Source organism: Hypanus sabinus, chromosome 7 (genome assembly GCF_030144855.1).
Source record: "Hypanus sabinus isolate sHypSab1 chromosome 7, sHypSab1.hap1, whole genome shotgun sequence".
NCBI lineage: Eukaryota > Metazoa > Chordata > Chondrichthyes > Myliobatiformes > Dasyatidae > Hypanus > Hypanus sabinus.
The window spans coordinates 153,495,828-153,516,613 of record NC_082712.1 but is presented as its reverse complement, the minus strand read 5'-3'; positions in this window follow the sequence as shown (position 1 = coordinate 153,516,613).

Sequence of the window (20,786 nt, the reverse complement as noted above, 5' to 3'; positions counted from 1 at the left end):
TTCTATTGTTCAGAAAGTTGTCAAAGACAGATGGAGGAGCCACAGGCCAGTGTGCCCGACTTCAGATGGAGAGAAGTTACTGGGAGGAGTTCTGAGGGACAAGATTTACCATCACTTGGAATGTCACACAAGGCCTGATCAGGAATAGTCAGCATGGTTTTGTATGTAGGAAGTCATGTCTGATGAATCTTCTGGAGTTTTTTGAAGAGATAACTAAGAGGAGAGATGAAGTGGATGTTGTCTACAGGAACTTTAGTAAGGCCCTTGACAAGCTCCTGCATGCCAGGCTGATCAGGAAAGTTGGGTTGCTTGGATTCAGGGGGAGCAAGTGAGTTGCATTCAAAATTAGCTCGATGATTGTAAACAGAGGGTGATAGTTGAAGCTTGATTCACCGACCAGAGACCTGTGACTACTCGTTTGCCCCAGAAGTCAGTGTTGGGACTTCTGTTATTCATTTTTGTATGTAAATAATCTGGATATGAATGCACATGGCACGATAAGCACATTTGCGGGTTATACTAAATTAGGATGTCGTGCCATAGTGAACAGGTTACAATAAATTGCAAAGAGATCTTGATCACTTGGAGAGAAGCGCTGAGGAATGGCAAATAGATTTCAAATTAGGTAAGTGTGAGGCGATGCAATTTAGACAGTCAAATAGGGTAAGACTTATACAGGGCACTGAAATATTGCGGAACAGAGTACATGTGCACGGTTCACTGAAAGCAGCCATGAAGAAAGAACATTGCATGCTGGCCTTTTGAGAAATAATGTTGCAGTCAGAGCAGTCACTGCCTGGACTCGAGGGCCCGAGTTACAGGGAGAGCTTGGCCATGCTGGATCTTTAGTTTTTGGATCGCAGGCGAATGAGAGAGAGGATATGGAAGAGGAAAAGGCGAATCTTTTCTCCAGGGTAGGCTAGGCCTAAGCTAGATGGCACAGACACAGTGTAAGAGGCCTGAGATTTAAAAGCGACCTAAGAGGTACCTTTTTTACACGGGGGTAGTGAGTAGCTGAAAGGAAGGAGCTGCCGGAGGACGTAGCTGAGGGGGTGCAGCACTTGGGAGACATTTGGATGGGCATTTGGAGAGGAAGGGATAGTATTCCTCTTGTCCAAACCTCCGCCAACCCCACCAACCTCCGCGTCCAACGCATAATTCTCTGGAACTTCTGCCGTCTCCAACGGGATCCCACCACCAATCACATCTTCCCCTCAACCCCCAATTTCTGCTTTCCACAGGGATCACTCCCTATGTGACTCCCTTGTCCAGTCGTCCCTCCCCACTGATCTCCCTCCTGGCACTTAACCTTGCCAGCGGAACAAGTGATATACCTGCCCCTATACCTGCCCCCTCACTACCATCCAGGACCCTAAACAGTCCTTCCAGGTGAGATGACACTTCACCTGTGATCCTGTTGGGGTCATATACTGCGTCTGGTGCTCCTGGTGCGGCCTCCTGTATATTGGTGAGATCTGAAGTAGATTGGGAGACCACTTTGCCGAGCACCTATGCTCCATCCGCCAGAAAAATCGGGATCTCCCAGTGGCCACCCATTTTAATTCCACTTCCCATTCCTATTCCGATATGTTCCTCCGTGGCCTCCTCTGCTGTCATGGTGAGGCCACACTTAGGTCGGAGGAACAACACTTTATATTCCCTTTGGGTGGCCTCCAACTTGATGGCACGAACATTGATTTCTCAGACTTCCAATTATGCCCCCCCATCACTCTCCTTCACCATTTCCCATTCCTTTTCCCCTCTCTCATCACATCTCCTTGCCTGCCCATTGTCTCCCCCAGTGCTCCTTCCCCACTTTTCTTTCTTCTATGGTCTTCTGTCTCTTTCACCAGTCAACTTCCCAGCTATTTAGTTCACCCCTCCTCCTTCAGGTTTCACCTATCAACTTGTGCTTCTCTCTCCCCTCCCCCAACCTTTAAAATCTATTCCTCAGCTTTTTATCTCTCCAGTCCTGCCAAAGGGTTTTGGCCCGAAATATGGACTGTACTTTTTTCCATAGGTGTTGCCCCCAGTCTACTGATTTCCTCCAGCATTTTGTGTGTGATGCTGTACTTTTCTATAACTTTATGAATTATTGCACCTTTCAGATGAGTTCTTTTGAGATAGAGGGAATAGTAGCACTATAATGGAAGGTTATTTCCATTGGATTGCAAAATGAAAAGATAATAATGAATGAGGAAGACCGTCTTGAATTATCCAATCAAAATTGGCCTAATATTATATTCCTGAAATTGTTTGTCTTTTCATTTGTTCACATAAGAGATTTATTCTGTCAATTGATCACTCTTGATATAAACATTCTGGCCCTAAATTCAAAAGCTGTAGTTCCATTGATTCAGCAAGACCAAGGAAATGACAATGGACTTCAGGATGGATAATTTGGGAGAAGATACAGTAGCCCTCTTTAAGGGATCAGTGGTAGAAAAGGTGAACAGCTTCAAATTCCTGGGTGTAATTTTGATGGACATATCCTGGGCTCAACTTATTGATGCAAGCAGAAGGATGCATGCTAATGATTCCACTTCATAAGGAGTTTGAGGAGATTTGGTATGTCACCAAAGACTTGAGAATTTCTATAGATGTACAATGGAGAACATTCTGACTGTCAGGCATTGAGTCTCCAATACATAGGAACACAAAATGGTTATAGATACAGCCAATTCCATCATGGACTCCTGCTATTGAGGACAATTTCAAGAGACAATGCATCAGGAAGACAGTATCCATCGTTAAGGACCTTCATCATCTGGCACATACACTCTTAGGATTATTACCATTGGAGAGGTGGTGAAGCACTCTGAAGACACACAAACCTTTTAACAACAGCTTCTTCCCTTTCACCATCAGATTTCTAGACAGTCTATAAACCCACAGATACTGTCTTGCTATTTATCTTTTGCACTATTTACTTATTTTGTAACTTAAAGTAATTTTTATGTCTGGCACTGTAGTGCGAATGCAAAACAATAAATTTCACAACATACAGTACATCATTAGTAATAAACCTGATTCTGATTGTGATTGTTTAGTAACTCCATTGGAAATGTACCTATTATCCTTGGCTGGGAAATAATATAGCAATTAGAAAGAACTATGAAAAAAAGAGCAGAATTAAAGGAACAAGAAAAGTCCCTAACTATTTTTGAATTTCATGAATACAATTCAATTCATGGACAGATGAATCAGAAAATTGATTGTATTTATTTGCTTACTGCCTGTTATGCCTGCTGGTGTTTAGAGTAGCAATGAAGGTCCCCCATCTCTGTCCGTTCTTGGCCATCTTCTCTATTTTGCCCCAGGTGTGGTTCTTGGTTCTCATTTCCACCTCATGGCACAGTTTGAAGTTACCTTTGATCTCCTATGTGTCCTCCATCCTTCAGGGATCCAGTGTTGCTGTTGGAGTTGGCTTTTCTTCTCGTCACATGCCCAGTCCGTCTCCAAAGCTTCCTCATGATGATTGTGGTCATTTCCTCTTGGTGACGCTGAAAGAGCAGGGCGTGGTTGGAGAATTTTCTTAACCAGAAGATGTGGAGGATCTTTTGGAGGCTCATGGTGTGAAATGATGACAGTTTGGCAAAGCCACTCTTTGTCATGCACCAGCTCTCTAACCCATACAAGAGTGTGGACAGAACATATCTCTGATACAGCTTCACATTGGTGTGGGCACTGTCCTTGGTTGAATCACATATGTTGCTCATTGTTCTGAAGATTTTCCTAGCTTTGCTGAGTTTGAACTGGATGTCATCCTTGCTCCCACCATCCTGCTGAATGATGCGGCCCAGGTAAGTGAATCTGCCATTGCTGGGTAAGTCAATGCTGTATGGCTTAACGGAGAAGGAGACTCTATATTGAAGGTCATGGTCTCAGCCTTTCTTGGGCTGACTCTGAGTCCAATTTGTTCACTAAAGGCATACATGCACTGAGTTTTCTCTTGCATGTGCTATTGTGTATATGATAGTAATGCGAGGTCATCCACAAAGTCAATGTCTTCCAAAATAGAAAATAGAGTCCACTTAATACCTTTCTGGTTATCTTTCTTTGTTTGCCTCATAATCACTAATTTAAACAATATAACTGACATCTCACAGCCTTGCCTGACTCTTGTCTTGACTTCAAAGCTCAAATTGCTATCACCAACTGTGCAGATGAAGTTATCACAGAAATTCTGGATGAGCGGGATGATTTTGAAAGAGATCTCATATGATCTGAGGATTCAACAGAGGCTCTCACTGTAAAGGCAATCAAAAGCCTTTCAAATTCCATGAGATTTATATGCAGTTGTCCTTGCCACCCTGCGCACTGCTCTATTATGTTACGAGACATGAAGATCTGCTCGATATGGTCTCTATTCTTCCTAAAGCCAGCTTTCTCCTTCCTCAGGCACACATCAACAGCATTTGTAATCTGCTGGACAATAACGTTGGCAAGAGTCTTGCTGAGCACTGACAAAATCACTTAGTGGTCCTTTCCTATGGATCCTAAGAGTGACTTCCTTTGTCCAGTCCTTGGGTGCTTGTCCCCATTCCCAGATTATAGTAAAGAGTGGTTGCAGAATGCACCCTGCAACTTTTCGTTCAGCTTTGAACAGTTTGGCATTCAAATTGTCATGTCCTGGAGCTTTGCTCCTCCTCAGTGATATAATCACAACATCTTTCTTGGGTAGATCTGTGTTGATGTTTAGGTCCTCTGCTGATTATTGTATGTCAGGCTCTTCCTCTGGTGGTGGTCTTAGAACATAAGAAATAGGAGCAGGAGTCGGCCATCTGGCCCGTCGAGCCTGCTCTGCCATTTAATAAGATCATGGCTGATCTGGACATGTACTCATTTCCACCTACCTGCCTTCTCCCAATAACCCTTAATTCCCCTGCTATGCAAAAAATCTATCCAACCTTTTCTTAAATATATTTACTGAGGTAGCCTCCACTGCTTCATTGGGCAGAGAATTCCACAGATTCACCACTCTCTGGGAAAAGCAATTCCTCCTCATCTCCATCCTAAATCTAGTCCCCCGAATCTGAAGGCTATGTCCCCTAGTTCCAGTCTCACCTACCAGTGAAAACAGCTTTACTGCTTCTTTCTTATCTATCCCTTTCATAATTTTATATGTTTCTATATGATCTCCTTTCATTCTTCTGAATTCGAGTACAATCCTAGGTGTCTCAAACTCTCCTCATACTCTAATCCCCCCATCTCTGGAATCAACCTGGTATACCTCCTCTGCATTGCCTCCAAAGCCAGTATATTCTTCCTCAAGAAAGGAGACTTGAACTGCACACAGTATTCCAGGTGCGGCCTCACCAGTACCTTATACATTTAGATCATAACCTCCCTGCTCTTAAATTCAATCCCTCTCGTAATGAAAGCCACATTCCATTTGCCTTCTTGATAGCCTGCTGCACCTGCAAACCAACCTTTTGTGATTTATGCACAAGCACTCCCAAGTCCTTCTGCACAGCAGCATGCTGCTTCTGTTCAGTAATTCTCTGAAATACTCTGTCCATCTTACTCAATTCTCTTCTGGGGCCACTGAATCAGGCCTGGAACTTCTGCATACCAGGTCTGAAACCTTGTATATATTTCCCTGGTCATCTTGATTGGCTGCTTCTTTTGCCTGCACTGCAAGGTCTTCCATGTAGACTCTCTTATCTTTTATTACAAATCTCATCACTTTCTTGTTAGCTTCAGCGTATGTTACTTTAAGTTTCACCTTAAATTGCGTCCATTTGCATCTAGTACTTCCTAATTTTCCATCTTCTTTCTAAAGCCATCCATGTTTCCTGCGGTATCCATTCGTGTTCTTCTTTCCAGCTCTTTATCCTAGACAAGCTTCGTAGCTCTCCTTCAAGACTGAGGCAATCTTTTTCCACGTTGTGTCGATCTTGTCTACTGACATGTTCTCATCAAGGTCTTGCAAAGCCTAAAATCTGTTCTTAACCTGAATGTTGAAAGCAGGTCTTTCACTGGTGTCCCTAATTTAAACATTACAGAACATCTTTGTTTGTGCTTGATCCCAGTACTTCTTAGCTTGAGTTTCATCGTTGCTACAACAAATTGGTGATCACTTCCTGTATCAGCTCCTCTCTTCACCTTTACATCCTGCAAAGATCGTCTCCACGTAACATTGATCATCAAATAGTCAATCTGGTTCTTGTTGCATCCAAAGGGTGAGCAACCATTGTTCTTGGCACAGAATTCCACCAGTCCTTCACCATTGTTATTCATTGTTCCACATCCATTTTTGCCCATAACCTTGGTGAAGTGTAAATTGTTAGTTCCCAAATTGGCGGTTAGATCTCCCACGATGATGATCATGGTTTGGCATGGTGTTATAGCTATCTCTGATTATAGCTGTTCGTCGAAGATGCCCTTTGCTTCAATGTCACTATCGTTAGTTGGAGCATAGCACCAGATCACAGTCATGTTCACTTGCTTCCCTTTCAGCCTGGCTCTCTTCAGCTGACTGTTGATTGGTTTCCCCTCCAGAAAGCACAACTCAATGCCTTTCTTCAAAATGACAGCTAAGCCACATGATGCTTACCATCTTCCCTTCCTGAGTATAACACTGTTTCACCAATTGCTGCCTTTAGTCTGCTACACCTTGTCCATCTGATTTCACTGATGCCCAGTATATGAAGGTTGTAATGACACAGTTCTGCAATTATTTGTGCTAGCTTGCCAGTGTTGTACATGGTTCGTGCATTCCAACATCCACTTTTGGCCTTGGTCTTGGCAGTGTTCAGAGCTTCCTTCATCGTGCCGGTAGATTCCTCTCTGTTTTCACTGCTATCAGCCATGAAAGTCCCGGCTGGAGACTCAGGAATACCGACACACACAGATGTAGAAGGAATTCTTCATTGCTGTTTGACCAGTCAGGTTTGTTAGCCCAGAGCTGAAGCCCTGAATCTGGAAGACTGTTGGAAAATTTAGTCTGGCTTTTATCCTTTGACCTGTTAGGCATGGGTAACCCTACCAAGAGCTAAAGTGTAAAGCCAGCATAGCTTCCGACATCATTGAGGCATGCAAGGTTGTAAAGTCGCCATTGTAAGGTTGTGGTCCACTTGGAGGTTATTACATTTAGGTGGTCACAAATCAAGTGCTAAATTTCAAATTTGATGTTTAACATTATGCTACCTTTACAAAAAATGTTGATCACTCTATTGTATTTAGATTTAATTTTCTTAATGTATAGGAATTAACATTTTGTTCTCCATAAAGTCAAATGACTCCTGCAAAGAACTTCTGCCAAATTTGATAACAGCTGACAGAAAAAAATAGCCTCCTAAGTATGAACATTGAAAAGCAAATATGATAATAACTTATCACAATGAGTTTTTTTGAACACTCTGATTTTATTATTTGCAGTGAATTATAATTCAATGTGAACACCTAAGAATGTGGTATCTACAGATAGTTAAATAAATGTCAAGAGCTGAGAGTCATGCCCTCTGCATCAAGTGTGTTGATGACTAGCTGTTTACTTTGCTGAGCCAGGAAACAAGCCGACAAAATCAGATGACCCTTGAACGCAATTTCTCATAACCTAGTTGGGTACATCTAGGCTTTGCAACAGAAGGTTTTGCCTTTTTTTGCTGGGTTCAGTTTAAAATTAACCCTTTTGCATCTGAATAACAGCAGAAGTATTTGAAAATAACTGAAAGATAACAAAAGCAACTGCTGTGACTTTGTTGAATTTCCATTATAATATTCAATAACGTTGATTCCAATGATATCTTTACTTGCTAAATAGAAGCATTTTATATCAACCTAGTTTGCTTCACTCAAAATGCTGTAATCATACATCTTTCACGAAGCAACTACTTTCTTTACCCGGCTTTGATATTATGCTGTCCGCAAGGAGTACATGAAAGATTAACTACACTTTAATTGAATGGAAGAATAGGCAAGAGGAAACAAGCTAGCTATTACTGCATCTATTTCTTATCCTCTCTGGTAAATGGGGAAAATGTTGGGATGAGACTAAAGAAAGTTTTCTTTCATTCAGATCAATATGTTTTGAAAAGGTGGTTGGTATGCCTTTACTTCTGGAGAAAATGTTGCATAAAGTAATGAAATTAATAACATGGAAATAATTTGGTTATGATTTTATTGGTAAGAATACATAAACACAAGTGAGAAAATAAAGAAGAACTGAAGCCTGGATGGCATTATCAAAGATGATAGATAGATCAAGAGCAGGATGAGAAAGCAAGATTTACCACCTTCAGAGCAACAGTCCCAGATGTGACCATTTGGTTAAGTAACAAGAAAGATGGAAATCTGATTGAGGTGATGAAGGGAAAGGTAAACTTAGGTAGAGGGATAGGTAGATGGGGGAATGGATTAAGGGGTATGATTAGCTTATGATCAATTACCTTATAGCTACCTTATGTTGGTTGCTGTACAGCCAAAAAAGGGAACCTTACCCAGCAACGAATGATGTACCAGACATTGTTCCCTAATATCGTTAGACATAGGTCTAAATAAAGAGTTACCTGGTTGCACAAAGCATTTTTAAGGTATAACAACTAAATAGGGGAAGGACAGCATGGGGGGGGGGGTGGTAGGATGTTGGAGAGTAGGGGCAGGTGGCAACATAAGGAACTGAGATTGTATCCATGCTGGTCTTGGCAGAAATAATTATAAATAACCAATAATGGTTTTACATCTAATTGTATCTTACCATGTGATCGAAGCTATTCTAAAACTGTACTAACTCGTGAAATTATAACACTTCCTGGAATAATCAATGTTATAAATTGTGTGGAATTGTGTTCGGGGGTGGGCAGTGTCCAGACTGTCTCTTTGGGAGATCAGTCTGTAACATCCCTCATAGCATGCTATGAATAAAAAGTGAAATTTAATGAAGTATCGCCTGTTTTATGGTTTTATTGAATTTGTGGTACCTTGCGCTATTGCATCGGGTCGATCCACCTTTGGCAGAGGGATTGAAATAGAAAACTGTGATCAAGATGGACCTGAAATTAAGTGATATTTGAAAACTTTGCAGAAGAATGGAATTTCAGATGAGGACTGAACATAGAGGTTGTATAGTGTTAATTCTGTTTCTCTAATTACACACACAAAAAATTAAACAGATAAGCATTTTATATATTACAGATAATTATAATATTACAGAATAATATGATAAATAAATGCATATTATGTAACTCCTTTTTTAATTACCAAAGTTCTGTTTACATAGACATTGAACTAAGACATATACAAAATGCTGAAGGAATTCAGCAAGTTGGGCAGCATATATAGAAGTTAATAAACAGTTGACACTTTGGGTGGAGACTTTTCATTGGGACTGATTAATTCCCCTCCACAGATGTTCCTCTTTATACTGTTTGTTCCCCTGCACAGATGTCTGGTGCACTAAGTTCCACTAACATTTTGCGTGTGGGCTGCTCAAGATTTACAGCATCTGCAGAGTCTCTTTTTTTTATTCATCATGCTAAAAACATTTTAGCACAAGCAGAAATGAAACATTGTTGTATTCCTTTAAGTAATATCATACCATAGTCAGGCAGCCAAACTCACGCCATACTTGACTTGGAACTGCTGTCCTAGTGTTGTGTGACATTGTATGAAATAAGCGTTGATAGTGACGGGAAATGTTATATTCTGTCTTCCACAAAAGTAATTACAATTTTGCTTTCATACAGCACCCTCTGTACCACATTTCATCACAAATATCTTGTTGGCCAACTGACATTATCACTAGAAGGTTCAAAGAGATCCATATCCAGAAAGAATTAGCCAAGTGAAACTCTTTTGATTAGCTTCTTTACACTTGTGAAGAAATAAGAAAGATCCAGCAGAAAATAACTGACCCGTTAATCCTTAGCCATCCGAAAACAAATTGGGAAGGGAATTTGTTAGATGGATGAATGAAAGGAAATTCTCAAAACATGTGATGATGCATTGTAACTTGGAATATAATCAACCAAACCCGATAGCAAAATCTACCGATTCCTGAGCTTTACAATACTTTTGCTAACCCAGCCCATTAGCCATTAGAACAATGATAATGTTATTTTCAAACTATAATAATTATCACGACAGGAAAAAGACAGCTGTAATAGTGAAACATCTCAAATGTAGTGATAATTCAAGTCATCAGCCCCATCACTCTGTCTGTTCACTTAAGAACCTAATAATATTATGCCTCATTGGGTTGAACCTTTGAATCCTCAGAGCTGAGTTCAGTACAGCTCCTCAGGCACTTAACACAATACATCAGTAATAACTCCTAAAGTATAAAATAGCAGCAAAAATGGCTAAATGTCTTTCAAATGCATGACATGTTTAACTGCATACTGTTGTATTATATAATAAGCGCTTTCATTTTTCATAATTATTTCTTGTTTTTTTGAATGTCCTCTGGAAGTCAATATAAATAATGTCTATTGACACCTCTTGATCCACACGAATGACTTCCTTGAAAAATATTACTAGGTTATTTAAATCTGATTTAGCATTTACAAATCCATGCTGACTTTTTCTGATACATTGGTATTTATCCTGATGCTCAGCCAACCTGTTCCTTGTGAAATATACTGGTAACATTCTCACAGTAAACATTAAAACAATAGAACAATAAATTGCTAGATTATTCCACCAACCTTCTTAAATGATTCACTGGAATGGATATTTTTCCAGTTCAAGAAAATACTCAAGGAGGTCATGACCAAACTTTCCACAACTCTTTTATTCCTTAATGATAATAGGAATAAAAACCATCATGTCTTGAAGATATAAATATCCTCAGTCTCATTATTTTATCCATTGATGCTGTTTTCATTTTATATATTAGGTTGTTTCTCCTTCTGATATTGTTTTAATTTTTGTAGTGACTGTTGTTTTCTAATTTCCTGTTGTGAAGGAGATTCAAGGCCATCATGTGTCCTTTCCCTATTTCAAGTTACCGATGATAATGGTGGATGAATAAAGGGAAATTCTCAAGTGTGTGAAGGCGCATTGTAACCTGACAGCAAAATGTACAGATTCCTGAGCTTTACTTTATGTTTGCTTAGCCAGAAGATTAGCCATTAGAACACTGATAATGATTATTTTCCAAACATAATTATTATTACGACAGGAAAAAGACAGTTGTGAAAGATACAGACAGACAGACAGACAGTCAGACATACTTTATTGATCCTGAGGGACGCTGGGTTTCATTACAGTCGCACCAACCAAGAATAGTGTAGAAATATAACAATACAGAACCATAAATAATTAAATAATAAGTAAATTATGCCGTGGAAATTAGTCCAGAACCAGCCTATTGGCTCAGGATGTCTGACACTCCAACTAAGTGTGGACTAAGTGTCCACACTTAATAGCCTCTTTATAAGGTACACCTGTTTGTTAAAGCAATTATTTAATCATGTGGCAGCAACTCAATGCATAAAAGCATGCAGACATGGTCAAGAGGTTCGGCTGTTGTTCAGACCAAACATCAGAATGGGGGAGTATTGATACTTCTTGCTTCCTCAAAATGAAATAGAGTTTCGGGCACTTGTTATAACTCTACTGGAACATTAACAGGTAATTCAAGTACATGGGCATCACGTGTCCTCACTCCTCAGCAAAACATCCAGAGGTGGTCTAGAATCACTTGATTCTAGACATTTTGCAATTTATAAAGATTAGGCATTTCCATGCAATAAATAGAACTTGTTTTTTCTCCAGTCCTGATGAAGGGTCTCGGCCTGAAATGTTGACTGTTTACTCTTTCCCATAGACGCTGCCTGGACTGCTGAGTTCCTCCAGCATTTTGTGAGTGTTGCTTGGATTTCCAGCATCAGCAGATGTTCTCTTGTTTGAAATAAATGGAACTCATCTTTTACTGAAGGCTCTAATGTAGATCTACACCATACTTGTGCACATAGATTTGTATAAAACCAATCAGAAAAATGATTACCTTAAAACCTTAACTTAAATACCTAAGAGAATGTTATATTCAGCTTTTTAAAACATTTTCCACATTAAATCAACTGATATAGTGATAGAGGCAGAGTGCATTTATTCAGTGCATTCCCTGGAACTGAGGTAATAGGCTCTGTGGCCATTTTATTAAGTACACCTGTACATCTGCTTGTTAATGCAAACATCTAATCAGCCAATCATGTGGTAGCAACTAAATGCATAAAAGCATATAGAGATGATCAAGAGGTTCAGTTGTTGTTCAGAACAAACATCATAATGGGGAAGAATGTGATCTGAGTGATTTTGGCTGTGGAATGATTGTTGATGCCAGACAGATTGGTTTAAGTACGTCAGAAACTGCAGATCTCCTGAGATTTTCACACACAACAGTCTCTAGAATTTACAGCGAATAGTGCAAGAGCTAAAGAAATTCAGTGAGTGGCGGCTCTGTGGCCAAGAATGCTTTGTTAATGAGAGAAGTCAGAGGAGAATAACCAGATGGGATCAAACTTACGGGAAGATGACAGTGACTCAAATAACCTCACGTTACAACTGTGGTTTGCCGAGCATTCTATCTGAATGCGCAACATGTTGAATCCTGAAGTGGATGGGCTACTGCAGCAGAAGACCATGAACATATGCTCAGTGGCCAAATTCTCAACTACAGGGGCTATTTAATAAAGTGGCCGCTGAGTATATACGCACTCCCCTGAAATCAGTATTCTCCATATAAATTCTGTTTGACCATTCTTAGTTGAACACAACTTTCATTCTGGAAGATCTTGCATCTTCCTAAAGTGCAAGTTTTTCTGATGTTAAATTTTGATGCAAAAACTTTGTTACTATTTTACTTGCCTTTTAATTAAATGCATACATTATATAGTGATTTAAAAAAAATCCATGACTTCCACTTTCTCCTTAAAACACTGGATTATTATAAACAGAAGAGATCCTGCAATTCTAGAAATCTTGAGGAACACACACAAGATGCTGGAGGAACTCAACAGGTCAGACTACATCTATGGAGAGCAATAAATAGTTGATATTTCAGCCCAAGATCCTTCATTAAAACTTTAAAGAAAGGGATAAGAAGTCAGAATTGGAATGTGAGAGAGTGAAGTCAAGTGAGGTGGAAGGTGGGTGGTGAAGGGGAAATAAAGTAAGAAGCTTGAAGGTGATAGGTGGAAAAGGTAAAGATTGGGGAAGAATGAATATCATAAGACAAGAGTGGACCGGGGAGAAAGGGGAACCTGAGGGTGGTGGTGAGGAATGGAGAAGGGGTGAGAGGGGAACCAGTACGGCGAATGGAAAAGAGAGAAGAGGAAGTGGGGAGGCCACTCCACCATTGTTCCAGTCCAGGAGGTATGCTGGCCTGAATCAGGGGCTTCACCCTTCTCCTTGCAGCCATGAGAAAAATGTCTGTGAACTGAGAGAGGCACCTTGTTATTCCTATAGAAGGCAGATGAATTCTTCCATGTCAGAGAACAATGAGCACGAGTGAGATGGCAGTTTGCTGATAGGTAGTGACTCTGTTTATAGAGAACAGCCAGCTGCTAATACACTGCATGGCTTTCCCATCTGGAACTGTGAGCTTTACGTGGTAGTAACCCTGAGAATGCAAGCTGTTCACAGAACCACAGAGATACAACACAGAAACAGGACTTGCAGCCCACTGGGTCTGCACACTATCCTCTTCCTTATGTGTACCTTCCCACTCTGTTTCCTTCTTTTCCTGTGAAGGTTGATTCCAAGATACAACCAGGACAAAACAAACAACACTAATTAAAATTTGAAGTTCAAAGTAAGTTTATTATCAAATTACGTATATGTTACCAAATACGTACTACTATAGGCATAATTTTCTTATAGGTGCTCACGGTAGATCAAAGAAAGTCAATAAAATCAATGAAAACCACACACAAACATAAACTAACAAACAGCAAGCCCAAATAATAGTAATAAATAATACTGCAAATGCGTTGCAGAGTCTTTGAAAGTGAGGGCATAGGTTGTGGAATCAGTTCAGTGTTGAGGTGAGTGAAGTTTTCCATGTGGGTTCAGGAGATTGGTGGCTGTAGGGTAATAGGTATTCCTGAACTTGATGGCCCGGGACATAAGGCTCCTGAACCTCCTTCTGAAAAGCAGTAGCAAGAAAAGAGTATGGCCTCTACAGAGTTCTTGATGATGGAACTGCACTACTGCTGATAATGAGCGTGTTATGACAAGTCAAATCAAAGGACAATAACTGGACAATAAAATATTAGGGATGCGGTTTTAACTCTACAAATGCTGGAGTATAATTTCTTTGTCTATGCTGTTTTATTTATCTCTCTTTAAATAGTGAAACTGTGGAATTATACAGCAGATTCTAAACCACATTGGGATGCTGAGTGAAAAATAACATTCATATCCCAAAGGTTTAAGGCAATGATAAACTCCAACAAAAAAGATCATACTCACACCACCTCCCACATCCCACCTCACACCACTTACCCAGACACACATAACCACACACTTACATCCTCCCTTAACATTCGACAGCATTACAATCAACATATCAACCACAATATTCAGGAGTTACTTCATTGATTATAAATATAAAAAGCTGCAGAGACTAGTGACTACCCAATACATCATGGGCAAATCCACCCTTGCCATCTTTGGTAGCAACTACAAGAGTTGCTACCAGAAGAAACCGCTGATCATCAAAGATCCTCACCATCAAATCCATGCTATATTTTCGCAGCTGCCTTTGGCAGGATGTACAAAAGCCTGAAGTCCCACACCACCAGGTTCACGATCACCCCCTTCCCTTCAGCTATTCAGGTCTTGAACCAACATACAAAAATCTAATCACTCCAGTTAAGAACACTACGGATACTTTGATGATTTTGCACGAAGATGTACTTTGCCTTATGTTGTAAAAATTGTGTGTAATTTATGCTTAAATGTTTTTTTCTTCTGAATGTTCTTTCTACAATTCTTTGTGCCTCTGTTGCTGCAAGTCAGTTTTTATTGCACCTGTGCAGACAAGTATGCTAATTGTGCATTTGACATTAAACTCAACCCTGACTTTGGATTTACCTCAGCCATGTACTTGCACATTTGTGTTATGATGAGAATTTCTTAGATTACTTCTATTATCCATGAATCCTACTTATCGGCAAGAATCTGACTATTTTCTCCCTGAAACTCTTTAAATTGTTGTAGCTGAGTGTTATTCTAGTGAGATATTGGGGTGTATGATATTGATTAATGGATACATCAGATGCTGAGACATTTGATAACTTTGAAGCTCAAATCTTCTAAATTTCTAGGGACTGCAACTTATACATCTTGAAGTTAAAAGTAGTATTGACTTGCTATCAAGAATATAATAATTGCAATAATTAATACACAGCATTCCAACAGGATTATCAACTAATAATTTGTGCATTTGATGCACTGAAGTTGTAAACGATAGCTTTGTATTTGCTATTATGAGTTCCTTGGCCACTCTAATTTCTCGGCAGGTTAACTGTGTAACATTATATTGGGCCTTGCATCTGATACCCAATCTCACTGAAGGAAGAGACATTGAATCGTATAGTTATAGAGCAATGCATCATGGTTGTAGGCCCTTTAGCCCATGGAGCCCATGCCAACTATGTTGTCCTCAGTTGCCTGCATTCACCGCGTGTCCCTTCAGACCAGTCGCTGCCATGTACCTCTCCAATGAGACTATTGTACCTGTCTCAGCATACACAAAGTAGTCTATGAGACACAGGAGCAAAATTAGGCTATTCAGCCTGTCGAGCCTGTTCCGCCAAGATTGAGCCTAGGTTTTTGGAACTAGAAGACAACAGCTCTGACCACAGGTAGTGATTTCATTTTTCTTTAAGTGAGAGAGTATTAAAACTATCAAAAGTACATTACAAATAATCCCAGTTGAACACTTTTTAGTATTGAGCTAAAGATAGCCTTGGGAATCCATGTCCTTTATGATCTAATGTTGAGACAACTTTATCAAACAACTGAAGCTGCTTGAAGAGCATGCAATGTGACTGTATGCTAAAAAAATTGGCGTAGAATGTATTGCTGTATTGACTTGAAATATTTGTTTCAGGATGGTTTCATAGGCAAAATTGTTTAAAGATTTTTTCAGTTTACCCTTTCTGTTATGTTTTTGTTTCATCTTAATGAATAGCAGAATCTTCCATTTCAAAGTTCGTTTAGCTAACCTAACATTTTACATCTAGTTCAGTCACTGAAAATGTCAGTTTTGTTTTGAAACCTTAACTGATTTCAACTTCACTGTCAGATTTTGGGTTAAGATGGTGCAATTATAAAACATGTGTGTGTAGCAACCCCTTTATTTATATTTCACTTAAAACCTTATGTACTATGTTCTAAATCTCTCAAGAACCAGCAAACTTTATAATCAATGCCGCTGTTAGCTACATTTTAGATGTAAAAAGATCAAATAAAGTAGTATTTGCTGATGGAACTACAAAAGCTGTATTTATGGTTACAGTTTATGCTTGATGGTACATGTTGTATATCTGACAAGATAGAGCAAATATTGGTGTCCTGAATTTATATCACATGACCATTAAACAGTATACTCAAGTGGGAAAAAAGAATAACAATTTTGATTTCCATTATCTTCCTCTGGAAATTCTATCAAAGTAGTGATCATGCCAATAGTTTGACTTAGCTTCTGTCTAAACAAGTATATGATATACATCTAAGTTGAATAAGCTTGCATTTTACACTAAACCAGGGGTCGGCAACCTTTACCACTGAAAGAGCCATTTGGACCCGTTTCCCACAGAAAAGAAAACACTGGGAGCCACAAAACCCATTTGACATTTAAAATGAAATAACACTGCATACAACGTTTTTTCTTGCCTTTATGCTATGTATAAATAAACTATAATGTGTTGCATTTATGAAATTGATGAACTCCTGCAGAGAAAACAAAATTACATTTCTGCATGCAACAAAAACATTTTGAACTCCGAAAAAAAGACGTTGGGTTGAAGGTTACTTTTAAGTAAAATAATCAATGTCTATTTGAATCCTTCTTGTATTTATGAAAAACGCCGAACTTAAATTATCTGCCAGCAGCAAACCAAAAATAACGTCAGCCAGCTGTCAACCTGAAAAATAAAAGGACTATTTCACTGAACAATGAAAAAATATGAATATATGTAAAATAATAGGCAATTAAAATATTTATCATACTTGGTTAATGGGATTTCTGCTCCTGGACCTCAGCACACAGCGTCTGCACATCAGGGCTGTATGACATCACCTTCATCTTTACACAGGATCGCAAGCTGTCATCTGTGAGGCGTGCACGATGTTTGTTTTTAATAAAGTTCATGTTGGAGAACACCTGCTCACATACATATGTGGATCCAAAGATCGACAGGACTCCAAGCGCATACTTTTTAATGTTTACATAAATGTCGGGGATAGCATTCCATGTTTCGAACACAAGTTTGTCCGGTTCGGGAGGTTTTCAATATCACTCCATTTGTGATTCTGAGCAAGAACAGCCTTCTGACGGGCAACATCTTCAAGGTCTGCTGTCAAGCGTCTAAACTTGGACACCCATATGTCTTTGTCGGCTATGTCGGCCAGTTCCATCTCAAGATCAAGTTGACTCACACCTGCCAATGCAGTCGTATTCAGTAGGGATAGATCGATGCTTAGGGGAGTGACCGGGAAGGATAATGTGTTTTTTTTCCTCTCTGAACACACAGAAGCGTTTCCCAAATGATGTTTGCATTGCGATGATTGCAGAATGTAAATACTCCGAATTTATCATGTCGTGAGCTTGTTTGAACTCTCTCAAATTGGTGAAGTGAGACAATGTGCTTTTCTGTAAATCTCTGGCAAGCACTGTCAACTTGCGCTGGAATGCCAAAACATCCTCCAACATGTGTAGGGCTGTACGTCCTTTCCCCTGAAGAGCTGTGTTCAGCATGTTCAGGTGTGCTGTCATGTCTACCATGAAGTGTAGCTTTTCCAGCCACTCTGGCTGTTCCAGCTCAGGAAAGGTGAGCCCTTTGCTGCCCAGGAAAGTTTTCATTTCTTCCAGACACGCAACAAAGCGTTTCAGAACCTCCCCTCTGGACAGCCACCGGACTTTGTTGTGCAGCAGGAGATCAGACTATGTGCTTTCCAGTTCATCCAGTAACAAATGGAATTGATGGTGATTTAAACTTTTTGCCATTATTTTATTGACAATCTGAATGACAAAATCCATTACTTCTGTGCATTCCGGAGGAAATATTTGAGTGCACAGTGCCTCTTGGTGCAAGATGCAGTGAAAAGTCAGCAGCTTTCTGTCCAGCGACTTCTGCAGTAAAGCCAGAAATCCCTTGTGGGCTCCTGTCATACTTGGTGCCCCATCAGTAGCTACTGACACCAGGTGGGTGGTCTTTATTTCTTTGGCTCTTAAACAATTCAAGACAGCCTCACAGATGTCCTCCCCCCGTGTTTGGCCTTTTAGAGGTATCAACTCAATCATTTCTTCCTATGGCCCGGCAAAGTTTACATACCGGCAGAACAGCGCTATTTGTTCAATATCACCTTTGTCTTTAGACTCATCACAGGCAATCAAGTAGGCCACAGCTGAATTGATGTCTTTAATTTGCTGTCTTGTGATGTCTTCTGCCATTTTTATGGTTCTGTCTTTGACAGTCTTTGCAGAGAGGGGCATATTCCTGATTTTCTGCACAGTTTCACTCTTGTTTTTAAAGTCCGTGAATAGATGTTTTGAAATCTTAATGAAAGATTCTTTTATATATTCTCCATCTGTAAACTGCTTCCCGTGCCTGACTATTTCCTGAGCAGCAACAAAACTAGCATATGTCATTGATTTTCCAGACATCATCCACTTCTTGAAATGATTTTTGCTCAGATCAACCTTCCGCATCAGTTCCGAAATGGCTTTTTTTCTCTCATCTCCATACGGATATTTTTGAGCAAAGGCTGTGTGTTTATTCTGGAAATGTCTTGCGACTTTTGACTTTTTGTTGTTTGCTAGTTTCTCATTGCATATTAAGCATACCAGTAAACCAGTCTCGTCAGCAGTTACAGCAAATGAATCTGCCCACGTATCATTAAACGTTCTGTTTTCTTCAGTCATTTTTCTTTTTTTAGAATTCTCCATAGTTAGCCTACCTTGGATCGAAAAATTAAAGAAATCGCGCATTGGCGGGTGTCAGGCATTGGCCGTGGTGACGTATATTAATAGCGACAAAAAACACGTTTTATTTAGATTGTACAAGATCGCCATAATCTTCAAATTTAGAATTACATTTCAAAAACTAACAAACTAACATAAAATACATTTTAATTAAATACTCATCATTTATTTTCCAAAGCCATAGGGAGCCGTGGGTTGCCAACCCCTGCAATAAACCAACAAACTCTTCAATAGGATATAGCCAGAAGCAAATTACTGTTGTTACAGTGATGTGATGCTGTATTGACATGCAAAGTGATTTTAAGTCTTGTCAGCATTAAAAGAGGGTGTTCTCTGTGCTTTGGAATATTGCATTTGAATGAGAAAGGAAAGAAATTAGATTTAATATATTTAAATTGTCACATTTGGCATCTGGGAATGAAATGAATAACTACAGTGGATAAATAATCAAAATAACTAAAAAGCAGGTGGAATCAGATTGTTCCGTTACTTACTTTAACCCATATTTAGCTCATAATTCAAACTGCAATAAGTAAGCAACCAGCAACAGAATATTAATGGTCATCTATTAAGATTTCATATTGATTTATAACTACATACTTGGTCACTTCCATCAATTCCAGAATTTGATTCTGATGATTCCAATGGAACAGAATTTTGAAGCAGTGTACAATACACGGCAATACCTTTAGCTTTTGTGACCCAGGACAGATTTCTATCATATATTTTTGTAGAGTTTAGTTGAACAAGAGGCCACTTGTCCTTTAGACATTGTCTGTCATTCTCAGGTGATTCAATGGTGCACCTTAATGTCATTTACATAACCATCAATTTTTATTTTTTTATATATCAATGCCCAATATAGCTTCTTGATAATATTGGCTCTTACAGTGTAGCCATTAAATTGATGAATCCTCAGCATTAAACATATATATGCTTGAAAAGAATATGTCTCCCATCTTCAAAGACCAGGCATAAGAAGAGAAAGATATTAAATATATCCAATGTACTGATAAATGCATGAACTCATGGAAATGGGATTCTGCATATCCTCTCTTGAAAAGAGAATTCAAGCTGAACCCTTACTTCATTGTTTTTCCACAGTTATTGACAGCTCTGTGTCAAATATGTATGAGTCATTTCTGGAGAAGACTTGGTCAGACTGATATTTCCCATTTTACTCTGCCAATCTAGTAAAAGGATAATTTGAAGTCCTGTCCTTATTGATTACTTCATGATATGTTTTAAAGAGAATAAAAGGATTGTGGAGGGATTACATCAACCTTAGTTCTAGTCTGCAGGCACACATAAACCAGTCCAGATTAGGACAGATAATTTGTGAAACAGAAGGTTGATATAACAGTGCTGTAGTCTTGAAGTCATATTATTTGTGATTTTTTCTAAAATTATGAAACTTATGGTATTAATGGAATCAAATTTCACACCTGAGCTACTCCAGTATGTCATAAACACAAGAGATTCTGCAGCTACCGGAAAACTTGAGAAAACCACATAGAAAGCTGCAGGAACTCAACAAGTCAAGCAGCATCTATGGAGTGGAATAAACAGTCGATGTTTGGGGCCAAGACTCTTTATCAGGAGTTAGGGTGGGGGTTAGGCATGAAGG